Below are 8043 nucleotides of genomic sequence, written 5' to 3' on the forward strand. Positions count from 1 at the left end.
GCATCATAGGGATGTAGGTCAAACCTTCGTGAACATGCTTCCATTCCGTACTAGGACTGCATCATAGGGATGTAGGTCAAACCTTCGAGAACATACTCTTACTCTTTCATTGAATGATCGACGTACATCCAGGGTCAATAGTAGCCTTACTAGGAAATCTTAGTTCCTCGAAAAAGATTCGTAAGAAGATTATTGTCATGACTTTCCTCACTTATACATTCCCGAGTTATATATAACGAAGTCTTGGTAGACAGTAGAATGTGAGATTTCTAACGTAGTTTCTTTCCCTCATTGGGATATGGGACTAGAGTAGAATCACACATTTTATTATCCGCCCGCCTTGATTATATCATAACGTGTATGCGCTAAGTTTTCATGTATAATAACTCCTCTCTTGGCCTGAATAAAAATGATACAAGACACGTCCGGACAGTTTAACGACTACTCATCAACGGAATGAAAATACCAAGCTTCTCACCTTTGGGAGCTCCGGTCTTATTCTTCAAGAAGACAGAATCCAGGTTGTGCGATCATACCAGCACTAATGCATCGGATCCCATCAGAACTCCACAGTTAAGCGTGCATGGGCGAGAGTAGTACTAGTATAGGTGACATTTGGGAAGTCCTAGTGGCGCAGACCTCAACAGGCCTTCCATTAGAAATCATCACTCTCTGCCTCACATAGATGAATCAGTTGACAAACCACAAGGAACGATGTACCTTTCAGAAATGGACCTAAGATCTGAATATCACAAGTTGCAAGTGTTAGTGAAGGATGTTCTGAGGACAATCTTCCAAACTCGATACGGACACTACGAGCCCATAGTGATACCCCTCGGATAGGACCAATACGCCCATAGTATTCATGAACTTCATAAATAGGTAAGAAGGAAATCATATAGAGCATTTACAACGAACCTTGGGAACATTGCGATCAGAGAAGCTTTACACGAAGTTCTCTAAATACGAGTTTTAGATTTGAAGAGTCGAATTCTCGAAGCACACTATTAGTGATGTGGGAATTTTGAGGACCCTTCCAATAATCAAAACCGTTGAGAATTTGTCAACACCGAAGATACCAACGTGATTTCGCCAAATTCTAGGTCACGCTGATCTACCATCGTAAGTTCATTCGGAACTCCTCGCGAAATTACGGAACCCCTTACGACTTTGACTCAGAAGGGAGTGGCCCTTGACTAAGAAGAAAAGCAAGAGGGAGAAACGTTGGAATCCCAAGTGAGACAAAATCCTTTTGGAAGCCTCACTCTGGGAAGACTTGATACGCTTTGGAAAGTGTGGTAAGCCAAATCCAGAATAGTTAGGACCTCCGAGATTCTTGCCAAAATCGGTTTGGTAACTCACAAACCCAACCTACACCAAGAACTCAGTAACGCACATTTCACCCTTCACGTCTTGAACTTGAAAACATACCTTTCTGTCAGGTTTCTCGTAATCCCACTAGTCGAGATCGAGATCATTGAGAGCCTCACCTTCGTGGAAGAACCGTAGTGGCCATGGACCGAGAGGTCATGCGAACAAATCAGAACCGAACCATTTGTGAAGGTTCGTTGGAATACCAACCAAGGATCCGAATTCACTTGGTAACTCGGGAAGAAAATCGATTAGGAAGTATCCCCACTACTTGTCTCGATTTTTAATACCTACTCCATTACCTAAATCCTAATTTCGGGACGAAATTCCTTCTAATGGGGGGATGATGTGACAACCCGAAATTTCTATTCTGTACAAACATGTCAGTTCAATAGAAGTCAGAGCAGTTGCTGTTAACTTTCAGACTTTTTAGAATAAGTTTGAGTATTTCAGGATTTACACTTTAGGTGATAGCAGGAGAGAGGATGCCCTAGATTTTTTTGTGCATCTTAAAAGTTTCAAAACTCCACGAGTTTGGAGTTCACGGCTCAAATGATATTTTTGGACAAAAAACTAAACGGACTATATAAAGGGCACTTAGCCATTTTTAGTTCATTTCTTCCATTTCATCTAGAGAAAAGCCTGAATTCTCTCCGAAGGATCTTCAATCTTTTGCTCCGGATTGTAGGTACTTCTACCCTATAGCGTTTTAAAGCTTAATACATGTTTAGATATGATAGAAATCACTCAAGAATCACATGAAAAAGGAGTTTACGGCCCAAGATCTTCTTGGACCGTAAACTCTATTTTGGGTGCCAAAGTGCTCCCAACTCTTCCCTTATGCTTAGAAACTAGTATGGAACCCTTCCATGATGGTTTTAGCACATGAAAAACACCTTAATCCCCCTTGTATATGGGTTTACGGTTTGGGGATCTCCCAAAACCGTGAACACCCCAAAGTGAATATAAATAGCCCATATTCCTTCCTTATGCCTTGAATCAAGCCTATACTTTTACCTTGAAGTGTTTCAGACTTGAAAACTTCATAAAACCATGTTCCATAGGAGTTTACGGCAACAAACTCATGGAGAAATGGTCCATGGGCCGTAAACTCCATTTAGGAGTGTTTTGATGCCACAAACACTTCCATAGGCTTATACTTCAATGTAGGAATACTTGGAATGACTTAGAAGACTTCAAATAACAAAATGGTTAGAGAAGTATGAGTTTACGGCCGTAAACACAAGAGTTTACAACCGTAAACCCAATGATTTATGGTCTCCAAACCATAAACTCACAAAGAGGGTTCCCTTGAACCCTAAGCTCAATAGCTTTGTCCTACAACACTTAGATGTACTCCTTAGCAGTTATAACACTTATATATAGTGTTTAACATGCCTTAGGATGTCGTAACTTTGTTATTTAGTTGTCTAAAGGCTAATTGGTTACATATATGTGATATTATATGTTAAATAGGATCATAGAGTGTGTACAAGTCTTCACTTGACACCTAGCATCCTATACAGTCCGTTCATCCCAACCACTTGTTACAGGTGAGTTCATACCCCTTAATCAATGATTTCAATGTTTTTAAATGCTTTTATGGGGGAGGAATACAAGTTGAATCATGCTAGTTATTATATCAATCACAAGTGATTAATAACTAACATGCAATTAGATTTACTATACGTTAGTTGTTTTACCAAATAGATTTCTTCAAATGTTTCATTAAACGTTTTATATGTTTAAAACCCTTTATCAAACCGCTTTATACACTGTATGTTTCTTTTGAAACTCTGTTACAATTGTATTTCAAACAAAAGGTTTCATTATACTTAAACTGTTTATTTAAACAAAATACTTTCAAACCGATTTATAAACCGACATTAAGTCGAACTTTTCTTAGATATTAATCTTTTTCAAGGGTTTTATAAAACTCCTTTTATGCTTTTATATTATCAAATGCACGCCTGTATATGTATAGTTATATAAGTAATGCTTGAAGAACTTAGGAATACTAACCCGCTTTATTTCCTATTCCTCGTTGGGATGTGGTCTGGTAGGGTATCGAGTATCCGTCCGAAGGTCATTCAACTATTAGTTGTATATCATGTATACATATATAGACATAAAAGTACCCTCAGTCAGTTCGGTACCTTTGGCTAGCAAAGGTATACCTTCAGTATACTTGTACCTTACTAGTAACTATTATAGGTATAGTTAGGAGATACTACTTACCATTCCAAGTACAAGGAATACACCTGAGTCAATTGATTCATGAGTCTATACTAAATGATATATGAAGGGATACACTTACTTGAATACACTTACATGGATACACTTACTTGAATACACATACATGGATACACTTACTTGAGTACACTTACATGGATACATTCACTTGCATACCTTTACATAGATACGTTGTTAAGAGCATGCCTGTATATCTATATTTATATAAGTAATCTTTAAAGGAATTAGGAAGGCTAACCCGCTTTATTTCCTTTTCCTCGTTGGGATGTGGTCTGGTAGGGTATCGGGTATCCGTCCAAAGGTCGTCTAAATATTAGTTATATATCATGTATACATATACGGACATAATAGTCTAGTCAGTCAGTTCAGTACCTTTGGGTAGCAAAGGTATACACTCATATATCCCTAGTAAGCTATTATAGGTATAGTCTGGGCTTATGAATGATTTGGTAATAAAGATGGATTTCGACCTAGCGATTCGTTGCGGAAGTCACCTTTAGTTCCAAATGTAGAATAGGTACTACGAATCATATTATTCCTTACTTACAGCGGGTCTCGTGAGAAAACTAGTTACTTACTAGACGGGACTAACCATTCCGGCACCCAACTGTTAGCAACAGAGGTAATGAACATCTACGGATGCCTACGGTTAATACTTATATTAGGGTACCTTTACGGGACTAACCATTCATACGCCCTGCTGTTAGCTACAGAGGAAAATGAACATCCACGGACATCCAAGGTTATTACTATTTTGGCAGTCGCGATGTCGGGTTGATCCTAATACAAAAGGATAAACACTTACATGGCTATATTTTTCCTATTACTTTTATTTTGTGATGCATTCACATAAACGATGAGGTGCACTATATATATTGTTAATAGTACTCATACAAGGGAAAAACCATCTTTGTTACTTTCAAAACAGTTAGGTCTTGGTAGAAGATTTCATCTATACTAATAGGAATCATAGGGATTTCTAGGTTTTTGAAACGTTTTCCATTACTTACAAACATTTCCACACTTGTACGAACTTTCTTTCAAAACAATGTCCAGACTTTCATTACAAGTTTTACAAATCAAAGACACATTAATACTTATAAATTCACCAGCTTTTTGGCTGATACTCGCTTTCAAAATAACTTGTATTATCAGGTCGCAAATAGACAGGTACAACGACCAGGTTTTGTGAAGACAGAGTAGTTCAGACTCGTCTTTTATTTTGATTGTGCATTTTGTTGTCTTATACTATGAAAGAACACACTTGTAACTAAAATTATACTATTAATGCAATGAATGATGTTGTTGCTATTTTACAACTTTGCATTGTTGTGATACATTAAATGACGTCCTCCGCCCCAGAACGTTTCCGCCATCCCAGTTTTGAGGTGTGACAAATAAGGGATCGAGTACACATTCTTGTGCACTAGCAAGTCCACCCCAAAAGATCAATAACACTATTCGTCATGATTTACTAAAGTTCAGTAAATATGGTTATACTTACAAGTGTAAGTGTAATTATGAAGCATTGGAAAAGTTTCGATGTATGGCAGAACGAATAAGAAGAATCAAATTTGGCATAAAGATAAAAGTTTCTCAAATCTGAAAAGATGGGAGAGTACTTTAGTATCATGTTTTATGATCGTCTTAATGATTATGAGACATCCTCACAATTCATCCTCTAAGGACATCTTAGTGCATTCTTATGGCTAAGAAGAGGAGTCATGAATTGTTCAAATGGTTAAATGAAGAAGGTGAGTCATACTTCGTTCCAAAACAAGTCTTAGAGTCGTACTCCAAGATTGTAATTTGAGTTATACATCTTAATGAAGGTTTATTAACACATGTCAAATGTTAGAGTAAAATCTGTTTTACTCTTGTACATTTGAAATTGGTAAGCTGTGATGTTTTGGATAAAACAAAGACCAACTAAGGCCAATTGTGTGAAGTGTTTGTCTTGATAAGAATCCGCACTATCTCTTGAATATTTGTTTGTCATCAAGGAAAGGGTCTTGGCAAGAGAGTCTTAAATGTCAAGAGGACAGTGGGAGTCTAAAAGATCCTGAATTAGTTTCAACATCTAATCAAGAATAAAACATGTAGTTTATCACTAGCACACGACTTGAGGTTTATAACCAACTGTGTTGACATATTCCTATTTCTGCGCCATTCCAGTTAATGTGGCTTTGCATATGAGTTCTGAGAGTTCTCAATTGGTTGCATAATAACTTGGAAGCAATGGCAGGCCCTTGTGTTGCTAGGTGGCAAGAAGTTAAGATTGCACAAGTTCAGTCCATATGAGTTTGGATTTGTTAGTAACCTTGTCTTGTGATTATGGTTTTGGAAAATTCACATGGATAGGAACACATACACCATAAAATATGAGTGTCATGAGGTTTCTGTCGGATTCATGAAAATGATGGTGAGGAAACGCTTTCACTAAGTGGTTTTAAGTAGATAGCAATTGTGATATTTGCATTCTCAAAGTCGTTAGTGGAGCATGTGTGGTTAACCGGCACAGTAACATGTACTTATGAGGAATGGAAAAGGTCTAAACAATTAAGACTATGATTACGACATCCTTTTCCTTAGTTTTGAAATTGTTTAGACACACATGTGTGCTATCTAAGGAAAGGTGTATGACTTTGATAAAGTTTTATCAAAGCATCTCGTATCAGAAATCTGAACTTTGGTAAGAAAGTCAATAAAGTATTGATTTCTAGAAGTCCAGCTGATTTCTGGATACATGTCAAAGCTAGTGGGAGCATAAGTGTTATGCTAATAATAACTATCATGTTAATGGGAGCATGATAACTATGATAAGTGTTGCAACTTAGCAATGTTAATTATAGATAACAAAAGTTTCAATTGGGAAAAGTTGTTTTGCTATAATTAAGGGAGAGGAAATTATACTTCATTTCAATTCTAAAAGCTTAGATTGAGATTTTAATCATCTTTGTCAAGGATCTATATATATATATATATATATATATATATATATATATATATATGTATATATGTAGAGAGAGAGAGAGATGGATCTTATGTTGGAATGGCTCAACTTAAGGAATTCTATATATATTGCATTCTCAAAATTCGATTATGATTACGACATCCTTCTTCATATTCGAATTATGAAAACATGGCAAATTAAAAAATATTGTAACAAAAGACTGATCAAGGATCATGTCTTTATGTGAGACATCATGAATCATGTCCCATATGCTTCGGGTATAGGATCGATTACATGTGCTATAATATTTATCCTTTCTAAATTTTCCAAATGCCTGGGGGCGTTAAGTGGGAAAAAGGTCTAGAATTGGATATGACTAAAATGATTAAGCAATTTTCGAGAACAATCTAAGGTTTACCAAAGATTGGTTGCTCAGGGACAGTTGGAAGTATAGTATTAATTTTGGAAGGGTCATATTAACATATTTTGAAAGGAGGCAACTCTTGCTCAGAAGTGATAGTTTAAATGGGAATATAGAAATGTCTCCATAGGTGGAAGTTATTCAATCTGTGTAAGATTAGAAAAATTAATGCAAGAAAGATGTTTAAAGTAATGTACTTTGAATATGAGACTTCGTTTCCACGGAGTTGATCTCCATTGGAATAGTCTGTAATGACTATTGACTAGTCTTTGTGACTTTGTGCATAATCATTACAAGAGGATCAGTGCATATAAGTTTAAAATCTAACAGATTTCGGTAAATGGTAGGAATTTGGAATTCTTACATTTACGATAAGTATATGGGATTGTGAAATGAGAATCATTGGAATTATGTTCAATCGATCCATTTCACAAAGAAAAGATCATAGACAAACTCAGTGTGCATACTTGGTGTAATGCATAACAAATGTTTTGACAAACATAGTGTGCATACTTGGTGTATGGCATGACTACTTTTTGAATAAACATAGTGTTAATTCTTAGAGCATGACATAATTATTGTTTTGATTCAAGTATAAATTTAATGATTTGAAACATTATGCAATGAATAATGTGTAATCAATATGGTGATAAATAAAAGGTGTTTTATTTATATTCATAAGTTCTAAGACCATATTGGATTCGTTTATTCTTGTTTTTCATTTTGCATGTTTTGACTTACAGAATAACTAGGTAACTCTACCGAATGACTAAGTTATTCAAACCATCCACAGTTAGTCATATGTTGGAAGTAGGTATGAATCAAGACTGTCATGAAGTTGGCTTATAGATCTCTAAGGTGTTGGACATAGCAAGAGTTGCTACAGCATTCATAAGTGCTCATAAGTTCTGAGTATTGGATTAAACCCACACTCATTTGACTCACTTCATGTATTTTATCACGAGTGATCTTGAGACGATAATATCTTATATTCTTCAAACATAGAGATATGAGTTGTTGACTATGAGTTGGTTATACATTGATT

At 36.0% G+C, this 8043-nt stretch overlaps 1 pseudogene; it reads left to right on the forward strand.

Annotated features, from left to right (window-relative positions):
- The first annotated feature begins 522 nt into the window (after positions 1-522).
- On the forward strand, positions 523-640 carry LOC145056050 (5S ribosomal RNA; annotated as a pseudogene).
- Positions 641-8043: the final 7403 nt, after the last annotated feature.

This window comes from Lactuca serriola, chromosome 5 (assembly GCF_051521515.1).
Source record: "Lactuca serriola cultivar US96UC23 chromosome 5, Lser_US96UC23_V15, whole genome shotgun sequence".
Classification (NCBI taxonomy): Eukaryota; Viridiplantae; Streptophyta; class Magnoliopsida; order Asterales; family Asteraceae; genus Lactuca; species Lactuca serriola.